Genomic DNA, 17547 nt, shown 5'->3' on the forward strand with positions numbered 1-17547 from the left:
CCAAATCTATAACTGTGTCTGCATGGAGAGGGTCTCCTGAATGAATGGGGAAAAGGTGTATTTATCCCGGGACACACACGGGCCCAGGTGTGTCCCATGTCACTGACAACCCTCCCAGCTCTGCCCGCCGAGATCCTAATAAGGAAAACAAGGGCAAAGAAAAATAATACGGCAGACAGAGTGGGAGGGTCGTCACACCACAATGATTGTACGTACATACCCCAACCAGAAGCCATGGATTACAGTTAACATCTGCACTGAGCAAAAGGGTAGAGCAAAGCATCAATACAGGACTAAGATCGAATCGTACTACACCGGCTCCGACACTCGTTGGATGTGGCAAGGCTTGCAACCTATTACAGACTACAATGGAAAGCACAGCCAAGAGCTGCCCAGTAACATGAGCCTGCCAGATGAGCTAAATTACTTCTATGCAAGTAAAACTGAAACATGCATGAGAGCATCAGCCGTTATGGACGACTGTGTGATCACGCTCTCCGCAGCCAATGTGAGAAAGACCTTTTAAACAGGTCAACATTTACAAGGCCGCAGGGCCAGACAAATAACCAGGACGTATACTCCGAGCATGCACTGACCGCCTGGCAAGTGTCTTCACTGACATTTTCAACCTCTCCCTGTCTGAGTCTGTAATACCAACATGTTTTAAGCAGACCACCATAGTCCCTGTGCCCAAGAACACTAAGGTAACCTGCCTAAATGACTACCAACCCGTAGCACTCACGTCTGTAGCCATAAAGTGTTTTGAAAGGTTGGTCATGGCTTACATCAACACCATTATCCCAGAAACCCTAGTCCCACTCCAATTTTCATACCGCCCTTACAGATCCACAGGTGATGCAATCTCTATTGCACTCAACACTGCCCTTTCCCACCTGGCCAAAAGGAACATGTTTGTGAGAATGCTATTCATTGACTACAGCTAAGTGTTCAACACGATAGTGCCCTCAAAGCTCATCGCTAAGGACCCTGGGACTAAACACCTCCCTCTGCAACTGGATCCTGGACTTCCTGACGGGCTGCCCCCAGGTGGTAAGGGTAGGTAACAACACATCCGCCATGCTGATTCTCAACACGGGGGCCCTCAGGGGTGCATGCTCAGTCCCCTCCTGTACTCCCTGTTCACTCATGACTGCACGGCCAAGTTTGCCGATGACACAAGTCTGAATGAAGCCGGATCACTGACAACGACGAGACGGCCTATAGTGAGAAGGTCAGAGACTTGGCCATGTGGTGCCAGGACAACAACCTCTCCCTCAACGTGATCAAGACAAAGAAGATGATTGTGGACTACAGGAAAAGGAGTACTGAGCACACCCCTGACCTCATTGACCTATTCTCCCTCAGGAGACTGAAAAGATTTGGCATGGGTCCTCAAATCCTCAAAAGGTTCTATAGCTACTCTGTATGCATATTCACTTTAATAACCCTACCTACATGTACATTTTACCTGAAATACCTTAACTAACCGGTACCCCCTTATTTTTAAAATTGGACCTTTTTATTTAACTTGGCAAGTCAGTTAAGAAGTAATTCTTATTTTCAATGACTGCCTAGGAACAGTGGGTTTAACTGCCTGTTCAGGGGCGGCTCGGGGGTTTGAACTTGCATCCTTCTGGTTACTAGTCCAACACTCTAAACACTAGGCTACCCTGCTGCCCCTTATATAGCCTTGCTATTGTTATTTTACTGCTGCTCTTTAATTATTTGTTCATTAAAGGGCTGGTTAAGGGCTTGCAAGTAAGCATTTCACTGTAGGATCTACACCTGTTGTATTTGATGTTATTTTACTTGAATTTGTTCTGACTTGCCAAGTTAAATGGATAAATGGATTTTACATGGACTAATGGATAAGGTTGTTTATCTAATGTAGTTGAACCAAACAAGTCATGCGGCGTGAATCGGTAGATTGGCTTACTTTCTGAGCCTCAGGAGTTTATCCAAGTGCATAAAATATTGTGTGTGTGTGTGTGTAAGTACATGATTATTTTTTTAACAAGGCAAGTCAGTTAAGAAAAATGTCTTATTTATAAAATGGCCTACCCCGGCCAAACCCAGACGATGCTGGGACAATTTTGCACCGCCCTATGGGACTCCCAATCACGGCCGGATGTGAAACAGCCTGGAATCAAACCAGGAACTGTAAGGATGCCTCTAGCACTGAGATGCAGTGCTTTAGACCGCTGTGCCACTCGGGGGCCCATCCATATGTAAACAAAAGAAAGAGCATGCATAAATAATTAGAGCCACCAGAGATGAGTCTGTGTTCAAAACAGTCAAGATTTCAAATTACAAAAACCATAATGGTATCTTACCTTGCAGTGGAATTGGCTGTGTCTTTGGATATATTTCACAATGGGGATCAATGGTTTGGAAAACAAAGAACAGGGAGAAATGCAGGGGTGTAATAACTTGGATTTCCCTGGGTAATCAGTAATAGACCACAATGCAACTCATACGGCATATGCGCAAACACATTTGCTGCATGTAGCGGTTAGTCGTTTTGACAAGCCTTTGAATAATTGTCCCCAGCCTCGTAAGAGCCTTCTATTTTCTCCATCTCCACATTTCATATTTTTCTCAGTCTGACTGTAAATAGTGCCAGCCCACTCAATACACAATAGCCTCTCTGGCTCAGTCGTGGTGATCTGGCATTTACAGAGAGAAAGGAAGCCCCTGTCCATCGATTCCCAGCTTTGTCACCGATCCCTGGCCCGACGCACTAAGGAGGCCCTCCTGGAATAGAAAATGGAAATGTCTGATGAAAAAGGAAAGGAGATTGAGCGGTCTCTCTTCCCTACTGCTGCGAGGGCTACTGTAGCTCAGGACTATTTGTTTTTACACTGCTGCTACTCACTTTATCCCTACTTTCATGTAGAAATTAACCTCGACTAACCACATTGACTTGGTACCAGTACCCCCTGTATATGTGACTCACCACCTGGATTCGGTCTTATGTAGCAACATTTGAAATGGTGTTTTTTACATTGGATAAAAGTAGAGACTCAGAGCTACAAAATGGTATATCATACACTGCAATTGAGGAACAATGTGAAAGTAATTCTGCTTTGAAAGTTGATGAACTTGTAAACTCACTTTTGAGAAATTGAAAATGTCATTACGTATTTTTGCCGACGTTTACTGATACCAGCCATATACAACAGGTTTTGTAATCTTTAGGTTAAGACTTGAAGCTAACTAGGTAAACAATGTGTAAGATCACACACGTCACATAACGTTAGCTAACGAGCCAACCAGCTAACATTAGCCAGTTAAACAACAATGAACATGGTGCCAAATCATGTTGTTACTACCCTGCATGAATACTCTGGGAGGTAACCAACCAGGTTCAACATTAGCTAGCTTAGAAATGTGTAATATATATAAATATAGCTAGCTAACACTAGAATCTCACCTTTTATACATTATCATGCATGATGGACGAGTCTCCCTGTCACGGATGCCATGCCATGGTTGCCCTTAGTTTGAAGATGTAATCCGGAGACAGGTGTTTTCTGCATCTCTTTGGCTATCATACTCTAATTCCACAGATTTTCAAAACTCGATCCTCCAGAAAGTGGATGGCAACACTTTTTTTATTTTTTAAAGCCGCATTTCGACAGGATTACCAACAGACTAACCAGCTCGAATAGACAGACGCCTTCTATGTGGCAGACCAATCCAAATTCCTCTCTCGGCATGTGCAGCCCACTCATTATCTCAGCAATCATGGCTAGTGGGAAGGTTGCTCACTTTTCTGTGGCTTAACCAACAAGGCTCGTAATTTAACAATTGTATTCATATTTAAAGATGGCATACAAGTTTGTTATTAAGGCACATGAAAGTTCACATGTTCCAGAATGGCTCTCCTGTGAAGTTGTGACATGCGGCATACCCCTAGTTACTTGAAACAGGTCACATATAGTCTCGGTATTTTTTACTTTACTTTATTTAGTAAATGTTTTCAGAATTTATTTTTGAAGTGCATTGTTGGTTAAGGGCTTGTAAGTAAGCATTTCATTGTAAGGCCTGTTGTATTTGGTATTGTAGCTCAGGAACTGGAGATAGAAATATCTCTGAGATTGGCTGCATTACTCTGTCATGTTTGGAGAAACGTTCAACATGGCCTTCTCCTGCCAGAGTCTTACCAAAGCCCATAGGCAGGGTATCGATGTTTGCTTAGACCTGACCACACACATACACTTGTCAAGTTAGCTCTTTTGGCTTTGACAAGGGATGCTGGGATTCTGTAGCACATTTAGGCTGTATAGGCATGAAGAATGATTCCATTTTTAACTTTGTTGTTCATTAAATGGTTCAATCATCAATGACTTGAATTTACCTGGATTATTCAAGATGTTAGTCAAGCCAACACATTCTGCCTATTCGAAATGTGGCTTTTTTCCATGTTCCTTTCATTTAAGTTATACGCCAAAGCCTGTGGATGTAGAGCAATACTGTTTTGAAAATGCATGGTGAGCTATTGTCTTGTGGATTAATGAGACAGGTCTGCACAACTACATTCACACTAAACAAAAATATAAATGCAACATGTAAACTGTTGGTCCCATGTTTCATGAGCTGAAATATCTCAGAAGTGTTCCATACACAACCTTATTTCTGTAACGACTCCTCTTCTGACGAGGAGTAAGAGAGGTCTGTGCAGTGTGGTAAATGTCCATTTTAATATATAAAACTGAACACTACAAAATAACGTGAATGAACAAACGAAAATCGAAACAGTCCCGTATAGTACAAACACAGACACAGGAAACAATCACCCACAACTCAAAAGTGAAACCAGGCTACATAAGTATGGTTCTCAATCAGGGACAATGATTGACAGCTGCCTCTGAGAACCATACCAGGCCAAACACAGGAATCCCAAAACATAGAAAAAGGAACAGACAACCCACCCAACTCACGCCCTGACCATACTAAAACAAAGACATAACAGAACTTGTGCACAAATTTGTTTACATCCCTTTTAGTGAGCATTTCTCCTTTGCCAAGATAATTCATTTACCTGACAGGTTTGGCATTTCAAGAATCTGATTAAACAGCATCATATTTACACAGGTGCACCTTTTGCTAAGGACAATAAAAGGCCACTCTTAAATGTGCTATTTTGTCACACAACACAATACCACAGATCTCGTTTGAGGGAGTGTGCAGTTGGCATGCAGGAATGTCCACTAGACAGTGGTGGAAAAAATACCCAACTGTCATACTTGAGTAAAAGTATTTGGTTGAAAATATACTTGAGTATCAAAACTAATAATAATTTCAAATTCCTTATATTAAGCAAACTAGATGGCACCATTTTTCTTTTTTTAATTAACGGAAAGCCAAGGGCAATCTCCAACATTCAGACATCATTTACAAACTTCGATTCCACATCCGGCTTCTTTACCTGCGGGATGGCCTGAGACCAACCACCCATGTGACATGGTAAGGTTGGACCCAGGTACAGAGAAGAGACCAGACAAGGAATCAGTGGTTAAAGAAACATTTATACTTTACTGAGAAACCGTAGCCACAGGATCACAGTACACTTGGGGGAAAAAAAACAACAAAAAAAACACTGTCTCCCCCGCAATTTAAAAAATACATAATTAAAGTTAAAACCCACTCAGGACACAGCCACACACAGTATACAATTCAAGCTTCTGCAAAGGACAACAGAAAACACATATTTTAATTAACAGGGAAATCAAAATGAGTAAATTGGACACACCTGAGTGTCAATGTCTCTGGGACGGTCTCTGCCGCCCTCTGGTGACAGGTGGAACCATGACAACACGGAAAGCTGATTTAAAAAAAATAAAAATAAAAATTATTTCACCTTTATTTAACCAGGTAGGCTAGTTGAGAACAAGTTCTCATTTGCAACTGCGACCTGGCCAAGATAAAGCATAGCAGTGTGAACAGACAACACAGAGTTACACATGGAGTAAACAATTAACAAGTCAATAACACAGTAGAAAAAAAATGGGCAGTGTGTGTGCAAAAGGCATGAGGTAGGCGAATAATACAATTTTACAGATTAACACTGGAGTGATAAATGATCAGATGGTCATGTACAGGTAGAGATATTGGTGTGCAAAAGAGCAGAAAAGTAAATAAATAAAAAACAGTATAAAAACAGTATGGGAATGAGGTAGGTGAAAATGGGTGGGCTATTTACCAATAGACTATGTACAGCTGCAGCGATCGGTTAGCTGCTCGGATAGCTGATGTTTGAAGTTGGTGAGGGAGATAAAAGTCTCCAACTTCAGCGATTTTTGCAGTTCGTTCCAGTCACAGGCAGCAGAGTACTGTAATGAAAGGCGGCCAAATGAGGTGTTGGCTTTAGGGATGATCAGTGAGATACACCTGCTGGAGCGCGTGCTACGGATGGGTGTTGCCATCGTGACCAGTGAACTGAGATAAGGCGGAGCTTTACCTAGCATGGACTTGTAGATGACCTGGAGCCAGTGGGTCTGGCGACGAATATGTAGCGAGGGCCAGCCGACTAGAGCATACAAGTCGCAGTGGTGGGTGGTATAAGGTGCTTTGGTGACAAAACGGATGGCACTGTGATAGACTGCATCCAGTTTGCTGAGTAGAGTGTTGGAAGCCATTTTGTAGATGACATCGCCAAAGTCGAGGATCGGTAGGATAGTCAGTTTTACTAGGGTAAGCTTGGCGGCGTGAGTGAAGGAGGCTTTGTTGCGGAATAGAAAGCCGACTCTTGATTTGATTTTCGATTGGAGATGTTTGATGTGAGTCTGGAAGGAGAGTTTGCAGTCTAGCCAGACACCTAGGTACTTATAGATGTCCACATATTCAAGGTCGGAACCATCCAGGGTGGTGATGCTAGTCGGGCATGCGGGTGCAGGCAGCAATCGGTTGAAAAGCATGCATTTGGTTTTACTCGCGTTTAAGAGCAGTTGGAGCCCACGGAAGGAGTGTTGTATGGCATTGAAGCTCGTTTGGAGGTTAGATAGCACAGTGTCCAATGATGGCCGAAAGTATATAGAATGGTGTCGTCTGCGTAGAGGTGGATCAGGGAATCGCCCGCAGCAAGAGCAACATCATTGATATATACAGAGAAAAGAGTCGGCCCAAGAATTGAACCCTGTGGCACCCCCATAGAGACTGCCAGAGGACCGGACAGCATGCCCTCCGATTTGACACACTGAACTCTGTCTGCAAAGTAATTGGTGAACCAGGCAAGGCAGTCATCCGAAAAACCGAGGCTATTGAGTCTGCCGATAAGAATATGGTGATTGACAGAGTCGAAAGCCTTGGCGAGGTCGATGAAGACGGCTGCACAGTACTGTCTTTTATCGATGGCGGTTATGATATCGTTTAGTACCTTGAGTGTGGCTGAGGTGCACCCGTGACCGGCTCGGAAACCAGATTGCACAGCGGAGAAGGTACGGTGGGATTCGAGATGGTCAGTGAACGGTTTGTTGACTTGGCTTTCGAAGACCTTAGAAAGGCAGGGCAGGATAGATATAGGTCTATAACAGTTTGGGTCCAGGGTGTCTCCCCCTTTGAAGAGGGGGATGACTGCGGCAGCTTTCCAATCCTTGGGGATCTCAGACGATATGAAAGAGAGGTTGAACAGGCTGGTAATAGGGGTTGCGACAATGGCGGCAGATAGTTTCAGAAATAGAGGGTCCAGATTGTCAAGCCCAGCTGATTTGTACGGGTCCAGGTTTTGCAGCTCTTTCAGAACATCTGCTATCTGGATTTGGGTAAAGGAGAACCTGGAGAGGCTTGGGCGAGGAGCTGCGGGGGGGGGGCGGAGCTGTTGGCCGAGGTTGGAGTAGCCAGGCGGAAGGCATGGCCAGCCGTTGAGAAGTCCTTATTGAAGTTTTCGATAATCATGGATTTATCGGTGGAGACCGTGTTACCTAGCCTCAGTGCAGTGGGCAGCTGGGAGGAGGTGCTCTTGTTCTCCATGGACTTCAGTGTCCCAGAACTGTTTGGAGTTGGAGCTACAGGATGCAAACTTCTGCCTGAAGAAGCTGGCCTTAGCTTTCCTGACTGACTGCGTGTATTGGTTCCTGACTTCCCCGAACAGTTGCATATCACGGGGGCTATTCGATGCTATTGCAGTCCGCCACAGGATGTTTTTGTGCTGGTCGAGGGCAGTCAGGTCTGGAGTGAACCAAGGGCTGTATCTGTTCTTGGTTCTGCATTTTTTGAACGGAGCATGCTTATCTAAAATGGTGAGGAAGTTACTTTTAAAGAATGACCAGGCATCCTCAACTGACGGGATGAGGTCAATGTCCTTCCAGGTTACCCGGGCCAGGTCGATTAGAAAGGCCTGCTCACAGAAATGTTTTAGGGAGCGTTTGACAGTGATGAGGGGTGGTCGTTTGACTGCGGCTCCGTGGCGGATACAGGCAATGAGGCAGTGATCGCTGAGATCCTGGTTGAAGACAGCGGAAGTGTATTTGGAGGGCCAGTTGGTCAGGATGACGTCTATGAGGGTGCCCTTGTTTACAGAGTTAGGGTTGTACCTGGTGGGTTCCTTGATGATTTGAGTGAGATTGAGGGCATCTAGCTTACATTGTAGGACTGCCGGGGTGTTAAGCATATCCCAGTTTAGGTCACCTAACAGAACAAACTCTGAAGCTAGATGGGGGGCGATCAATTCACAAATGGTGTCCAGGGCACAGCTGGGAGCTGAGGGTGGTCGGTAGCAGGCGGCAACAGTGAGAGACTTATTTCTGGAGAGAGTAATTTTCAAAATTAGTAGTTCGAACTGTTTGGGTATGGACCTGGAAAGTATGACATTACTTTGCAGGCTATCTCTGCAGTAGACTGCAACTCCGCCCCCTTTGGCAGTTCTATCTTGACGGAAGATGTTATAGTTGGGTATGGAAATCTCTGAATTTTTGGTGGCCTTCCTGAGCCAGGATTCAGACACGGCAAGGACATCAGGGTTAGCAGAGTGTGCTAAAGCAGTGAGTAAAACAAACTTAGGGAGGAGGCTTCTGATGTTGACATGCATAAAACCAAGGCTTTTTCGATCACAGAAGTCAACAAATGAGGGTACCTGGGGACATGCAGGGCCTGGGTTTACCTCCACATCACCCGCGGAACAGAGAAGGAGTAGTATGAGGGTGCGGCTAAAGGCTATCAAAACTGGTCGCCTAGAGCGTTGGGGGCAGAGGATAAGAGGAGCAGGTTTCTGGGCATGGTAGAATATATTCAGGGCATAATGCGCAGACAGGGGTATGGTGGGGTGCGGGTACAGTGGAGGTAAGCCCAGGCACTGGGTGATGATGAGAGAGGTTGTATCTCTGGACATGCTGGTTGTAATGGGTGAGGTCACCGCATGTGTGGGAGGTGGGACAAAGGAGGTAACAGGGGTATGCAGAGTGGATCTAGGGGCTCCATTGTGAACTAAAACAATGATAACTAACCTGAACAACAGTATACAAGGCATATTGACATTTGAGAGAGACATACAGCGAGGCATACAGTAATCACAGGAGTTGAATTTGGAAAGCTAGCTAAAAACAGTAGGCGAGGCTAATCCGCTAGCACAACAAACAGCAGGTAAAATGGCGTTGACTAGGCAACTGGGCCGACAGGTAAAACAAACAAGCAGAATGGAGTACCGTGATTAATGGACAGTCCAGCGTGTGTCAGCTATGTAGCCAAGAGATCAGTGTCCAGGGGGCAGCGGTGGATGGGCAGGGAAGCTGGGCTGGCGAGTGTTATCCAGGTTTAAAAAAACCTAACAATGACTAAATAGCTTGTAGCTAGTTAGCTGGTTAGCGTCTGGAGGTTCTTGAGTGTCATAAAATTAAAATTAAAAGTAATAGCGATTCCGTATCACATTGGGTGAGGCAGGTTTCCGGAAGGTATAAACAAATTAAAAATCAAAAAGAGATAGAAAGTAAATGGGTTCAGAGAGTGTTTGGGACGCGGTGATTCAGACGGTTAGCAGGCCTGTGCTAATAAGCTAACAGTTCGTAGGCCCAGGCTAGACAAGGTAGCAGTTAGCGGACCGGAGCTAGACAAGCTAGCCGTTAGCAGGCCGAATTAGCAAGCAGGGAGATAGCGAGGGCTAGAGGAGTTAACCTTTGGGGGACGTCGCGATGGGGTGAGTCTGTTTATTCCTCTTCATGCGGTGACATCGACAGACCAGTCGTGGGCCCGGGTAATTGTAGCCCAGGAGTATGCTACAGGTGCTCTAGTACGCTAGGTGAGCTGGAGACACAGCGATTCAGAAAGCTCGCGGGCCTTGGCCAGCAGATGGATCTTTGGCGATATAGGAATACGGGACTGCCGGGATTGCCGAGTGCTGAATCGCGTAGCGAGCAAAAATCGCCTGTCCTCGCTTGCAGCACTCACTACTGAGTTCGAAAGTGCCTCTGGAAGCAATGTTAGCACAAGAACTGTTCGTCGGGAGCTTCATTAAATATGGTTTCCATGGCTGAGCAGCCGCACACAAGCCTAAGATCACCATGTGCAATGCCAAGCATCGGCTGGAGTGGTGTAAAGCTCGCCACCATTGAACTCTGGAACAGTGTAGATGCGTTCTCTGGAGTGATGAATCGCGCGTCACCATCTTGCAGTCTGACGGACGACTCTGGGTTTGGTGGATGTCAGGAGAACGCTACCTGCCCCAATGCATAGTGCCAACTGTAAAGTTTGGTGGATGAGGAATAATGGTCTGGGGCTGTTTTTCATGGTTTGGGCTAGGCCCATTAGTTCCGGTGAAGGGAAGTCTTAGCGCTACAGCATACAATGACATTCTAGACAATTCCGTGCTTCCAACTTTGTAGCAACATTTGGGGAAGGCCCTTTCAGCATGACAATGTGCACAGAGCGAGGTCCATACAGAAATGGTTTGTCAAGATCGGTGTTGAAGAACTTGACTGGCCTGCACAGAGCCCTGACCTCAACCCCATCGAACACCTTTGGGATGAATGGGGAACACTGGCTGGGAGCCAGGCATAATCGTCCAATATCAGTGCCTGACCTTACTAATGCTCTTGTGCCTGAATGGAAGCAAGTCCCTGCAGCAACGTTCCAACATCTAGTGGATGGCCTTCCCGGAAGAGTGGAGGCTGTTACTGTAGCAAATGGGGGACCAACTCCATATTAATGCCCATTATTTTGGGATGAGATGTTCGACGAGCAGGCGTCCACATACTTTTGGTCACGTAGTGTAAGTGGATGGGTCACTATTGTGTGGACATATACACATGTACTACACAGATCATACATGGAACGATAGCGAGCCAGCAAGCACATGTTTGCTAGCTAGTGAACAGTACGCTTTAAACTTGCAATGAAAACGTCTTTCCTGAAAATGTAGCAAGACTCTTGCCCATATAAATGGTTGAATGCTTCACTGCAGACTGGAACCATTTAACTCTGTTTGTTTGTAGCTATACCTTGTTTGGCCAGCATTGTGTCAAGTTACTCTTGTTCACACTGACCGTGGCGTGTGCAGAAAGTAGCCCAACACAACTTTTTCCAACTGATCTGTCTATAGCACCTGCTAAATTCACGCCATCAGGATTGTAGTTCTGAATGGCTAACTTTATATCTTACAAATAAGTTGCGGTAGAAAGAATCATCAACACATACTGAGCAGCTTATGTTATAGACAGAAGCATGCTACATGGCAGACCAACTAGTCCCGTAATAACAATTTTATTCGTATTTACAGATCGCATACAAGATTGTTATTAAGGCACATGACAGTTCACATGTTCCAAAGGCATTTCTGCCAAAAACACACATTTAATTGTTACATTACAAACCTAGTTAGTCTAGCCACAGAAAATGTCAGCACCTTCCCGCTAGCCATGATTGGCTGAGATAATGAGTGGGCGGGACATGCCGAGAATTAGTTCGGATTGGTCTGTCATGGTCTTGGTCTGTCTCCAACATGAGCGTGTCAGTATGTGTAGGTAATCCTTTCTAATGCAGTTTTTTTGAAAGATATAATTTAGTAGAACTGTATAAATGTTGGTCTCCAGTTTTCTTGAGGACCAAGTTTTGAAAGCAGTTGAATTAGAGTATGATAGCTGAGGAGATGGGGGGAAAATGCTGCCGTTTGATTGCAAATATGCAGACTGAGTCAAAGAGAACATGCAGAAAGAAGGCTGTTGTAGAAAACACGATTACATCTTCAAACTAAGGGCAACCATGGCATCCGTGACAAAGACGGAGAAGCATCCATCCATGTATAAGATTTTCAAATGTTACACTTTTCTAATTTTATTAAAGTTGTTTTCATTTCAAGTGAGTGTACTATTAGCTAGCTAGCTAAAGTTGCTTGTATGATCTGTGGTTATTTTTTTAATTTTTTTTACCTTTTATTTAACTAGGCAAGTCAGTTAAGAACAAATTAGTATTTTCAGGGATAGAACGACAGATTTGTACCTTGTCAGCTTGGGGATTTGCAAACTTTCGGTTACTAGTCCAACTCTCTAACCACTAGGCTACGCTGCCGCCCCATACTATTCATATCTCAGCCATTTGCATTGCTAGTTATAGCCAAATGTTAGCTAGCTAATATTGAACCTGATTGGTTAGCTACCTGCAGATGCATGCAGGGTAGTAATGTTATGAGTTGTGATTATAGTTAATTGTTTAGTTAGTTAGCTAGCTACATGTCTTTACAAAATACTCCACTATGGAAGTAACATTTCAATAGAATGTTCATGATGTCATTGTGACATCTGTCGCTCTGGCTATCCACTCCGATTTCAGAGCACTCTCATCTGAGTGTGCCAGAGCGAAGAATATCTGACGAATTTACTAACGCTTAACACCCATTGAATATGGCCGGTGTCAGTAAACGTTGGCAAAAAAGTGTAACTCAATTGTTGCCAGCAGAACAGTTGCAGTCACCAACGCTCTGGATAACATAACAGCCTAACCAGCTCTGCTAGGGCGAGTAAAATGGTCAGTGAGCTGTTTGCTCATTTGTGTCTGGAAGTAGCTAGCAAGCTAGCCAACAGTAGCCTATTAGCTTTGGTGCTTAACTGTTGTTGTTAGGTCAGAACGCTCGGATCAACCCTACTCCTTGGCCAGAGCGTCCAGTGTGCGCCCTGAACACTCCAAGAGTTAAAACGCTCTGAAATTTATGAACGGACAATCTGTAAAGAGTTAACGATCGCCAAGAGGTCACTTTGAGCACACGCTAGCACTCTAGCACTCTCATTGGCGAGAAGAATGCTAGGGAGTGGTGCACGATGTGCCCGTCTCCGGAGTCTGACCAGAAGACCGCTCTGTTTCCCCCTTTTACGAAGTCGTTTTTTTGGGTCGCCGGCTGGGATCCATTCCGTTGTCCTGGGTGAAAGGCAGAACACAGGATCCGCTTCGCGAAAGTCATATTCTTGGTCGTACTGATGGTGAGTTGACGCTGCTCTTATGTTCAGTAGTTCTTCTCGACTGTATGTAATGAAACCTAAGATGACCTGGGGTACCAATGTAAGAAATAACACGTAAAAAAAACAAAAAACTGCATAGTTTCCTAGGAACGCGAAGCGAGGTGGCCATCTCTGTCGGCGCCGGAAGTCAACAATGCTACCTAATATAATGTTTACATACTGATAGAGGAAATTATAGTTGAAATGATTAATTATGTATACATTATTGATTAGAACCATTTATTCTAATACTATTATGTTATGGTATGAAAAGTATGAGTTCTTGGTTAAGCTGTTACTGAAAATGTAAGCAGAACGAATTAATTGTCTGTGACTCTTGGGTAGTTTAAGGGAGAGAGCGGATAAAGCTTTTCAGACAAGATAAGAATGTTTGGGTTATGTTCCATTTGTGGAGAAAAGTATATCTTTTAGACAGATTGGAATGTCTGGTTTATGAGGGGTAGAAAGCATCTCCGGACCTAAAAAAACGGGGCTATCGTGGGAAACTGATGATGTCATTTTCAGTTTATAACCTGTGGAAATCTGTGTATGTAGTTAGTACTCTCTTGTAATAAACGCTGTTACCTTTGGCTTTTAAGACTGGTCTCAATCTACTTCATGCATAATTAATGAACTTACAACTCATTAATGAATTAGATATGAGTGCGAATTGGTTTTGGCAATAAAACATACAGGAATTTAGAATTCCTCTATCAATACCCTACATTATTCATCTCATATGTATATGTATATGTATATACTGTACTCTATATCATCTACTGCATCTTTATGTAATACATGTATCACTAGCCACTTTAACTATGCCACTTTGTTTACATACTCATCTCATATGTATATACTGCACTCAATACCATCTACTGTATCTTGCCTATGCCGCTCTGTACCATCACTCATTCATATATCTTTATGTACATATTCTTTATCCCCTTACACTTGTGTCTATAAGGTAGTAGTTTTGGAATTGTTAGCTAGATTACTTGTTGGTGATTACTGCATTGTCGGAACTAGAAGCACAAGCATTTCGCTACACTCGCATTAACATCTGCTAACCATGTGTATGTGACAAATAAAATTTGATTTGATTTTTTTAGATTAAATTTACAAACGCACCTGTAGTATAAACCAGCCTTTAGTCTTTAAATCTTTGGTTGTTTAGTACATGGCCTTACATGTGAATCCTTAACCCCACCCATCTCTTTAAGGCTTTAGAGGGTGTGAATGATGCTGAATGGATCTAGACAAAGAAGTGCTCTCCAGTAAATGTACCAAAAACATTCAAGGGACATTTTCTCATCAACTTTCAAAGCAGAATTACTTTCTCATTGTTCCTCAACTGTAGTGTATGATATATAATTTTCTAGCTCTGAGGCTCTACTTTTATCCAATGTAAAAAAACACACTTAAAAATGTTGCTACATAAGACCAGACCTCTGAAGACCGAGTGGAAGAAGTAAACCTTCAAAACTCAAACAATTCCTTGAACTTGAAGTGTAAAAACCTTTTCCTTTAGGGAGTTCACTCCAACTATTCTCTATGACAGCGTGCAATATGAACAACGCTAGAGGTCATTTCATGAGCCAATGCTAACTAGCGTTAGCGCAATGACTGGAAGTCTACAGGTACCCCTAGCATACATCTAACTTCCTTCATACTGCACGCAGAGACATAAATTGGTTTCCATGGTTCATCTGACTCTGAGAAATGGAATTGCCAGAATCTCACACTATCCCTTTAACGATTGGGATTTTAGTAAGCAGATGGATTGTTTAGCACAAGTTGACCTAATCGACCAATCTTGCTAGAAATTATCATTTGATTTTGACTATAATTTTCTGTAACTGCAACAAACTGATGCGTTAAAGAAACATCTGTAGACTGTCTAGTGTTAAATCCACTGCCTCCACTAGATTGGTTCATCATACATCATTCTTTGGAAGACCATCGGACCTCATTTCTTACACATTGTAGCAGCCCCTGCTCAACCTTACAGTACATGTACATCTCAAGTGTTTATAGGTTTCTGTCTGTCCTCATTCTTACTCCTAGCAATGGAATGGCCATGCTTTCGTTCTTTTAATATTGCATTTATTAATATGTGTTGCATGATAATGCCTCTGTCAATTGTGGTTCCAGCGTGTTCTACTAGTATGGCAGTTATCAAAGTTGCACCAATCAAAAGTAACACTTCAAACTTCTGAATGAAGCAGAAAAGAGGGGAGAGCGTGCATAGCTTGAACTGTTCTAGAATTTAAGAGATGAATACTGTGTATAATGAGTCATATTTCTTATTTGAATCAATTTGATCAGTAAAGGCGTATGCAATGCCATGTATGTTTCATGTCTTCCATCCCATGGGAGTATTTCTATTTCCTATGGTCAGTCCCCTTGGCCTTTTACAGACCCCCACTACATAGTCTCATCGCTGGTAAATAGTGTTCATTAACCTGAATGAAAATGAATAGTGCTTTGAGCTCGCTAAACAAATGTTTCCTTCATCTGTCCTAGCCTCCCAAAGACAAGGAATCACTAACCTGCTGCACTTTTGTAAATTGCTTCCTGCATCTGCAGACTCATTTCCCTATGACCTATTAATCATATCAGTCAGCTTGCCTTAATTTACACCAATGGTTAACTAGAAATGTAAAAACAAGTTAGAGCAGATGCAGTGAAGTGAACATCTGAGATCTGTCTGCCAAATATACCTAACTGCCTGTCTCGTAATTTCACAGTACTTGAATGTCATTGTTTCGAAGAGCTGTCCTCTAATTTCCATTTGTCAAATGGATGGGGAATTTCCTTTTGAAATACTCTCTCCTCAGCAGAGAATTTCCATTTAAATAGCTCTGCATCACCGTCAGTGATAAACTGTATTTTTAGTAGTAAAATATGTCAATGAATAGGCTCACTGTATGGATGTACACATTGACTTAGCCATCTTGACTTTACCCAATCAATACATCAATATCAATATGTAAGGTACTGTATAATGAGAAACAATGCAGGCTATACTGTAGGAGTAGAGACCATAATGATAAATCGATTACATTGAATCAGTCACTTATTGAAGTAATCCTGGCTCCAAAAATATATTCAGAGGTTAATGCCTTCTTGTGATTGGATACTTGTAAACTTGTTGACATAAAGTGCATTCAGAAAGTATTCAGACCCCTTGACTTTTTCCACATTTTGTTACGTTACAGCCTTATTCTAAAATGTATTCAACATTTTTTTTTCTCATCCATCTACACAAAATACCCCATAATGACAAAGCGAAAACAGGTTTTTTGAAATGTTTGCAAATTGGTCACTGACAGAGCTCCAGAATTCCTTTGTGGAGATGGTTGTCCTTCTGGAAGGTTCTCCCATCTCTGCAGCACTCCACCAATCAGGCCTTTATGTTAGAATGGCCCACTGGGAATGTGATGAAATAAATAAAAGCTGAAATAAATAATTCTCTCTACTATTATTCTGAAATTTCACATTCTTAAAATAAAGTGGTGATCCTAACTGACTTAAGATAGGGATTTTTTTTACTAGTATTAAATGTCAAGAATTGTGAAAAACGGAGTTTAAATGTATGTAAACTTACGACTTCAACTGTAGCTGTGCCTCAACGCTCTCCATCCAGCCTGACAGAACTTGAGAGAATCTGCAGAGAAGAATGGGAGAAACACCCCAAATACATGTGTGCCAAGCTTGTAGCGTCATACCCAATAAGAGTTGAGGCTGCAATCACTGCCAAAGGTGCTTAAACAAAGTACTGAGTAAAGGGTCTGGAGTCAGGAGTCGCTAGTGCGCGATGAGACAAGGATATCCCTACCGGCCAAGCCCTCCCTAACCCGGACGACACTAGCCCAATTGTACGTCGCCCATGGACCTCCCAGTCACGGCCGGCTGCGACAGAGCCTGGGCTCGAACCCAGAGTCTCTGGTGGCACAGCTAGCACTGCAATGCAGTGCCTTAGACCACTGCACAACCCGGGAGGCCCCATTAATTTTTTGTTGATATATATATATATATATAACACATATTTGCAAAAAATTCTAAACCTGTTTTTGCTTTGTCTTTATTGGGTATTGTGTATAGAATGATGAGGAAAGAAAACAAT

Source organism: Oncorhynchus nerka, linkage group LG14, assembly GCF_034236695.1.
Source record: "Oncorhynchus nerka isolate Pitt River linkage group LG14, Oner_Uvic_2.0, whole genome shotgun sequence".
NCBI classification, from domain to species: Eukaryota; Metazoa; Chordata; class Actinopteri; order Salmoniformes; family Salmonidae; genus Oncorhynchus; species Oncorhynchus nerka.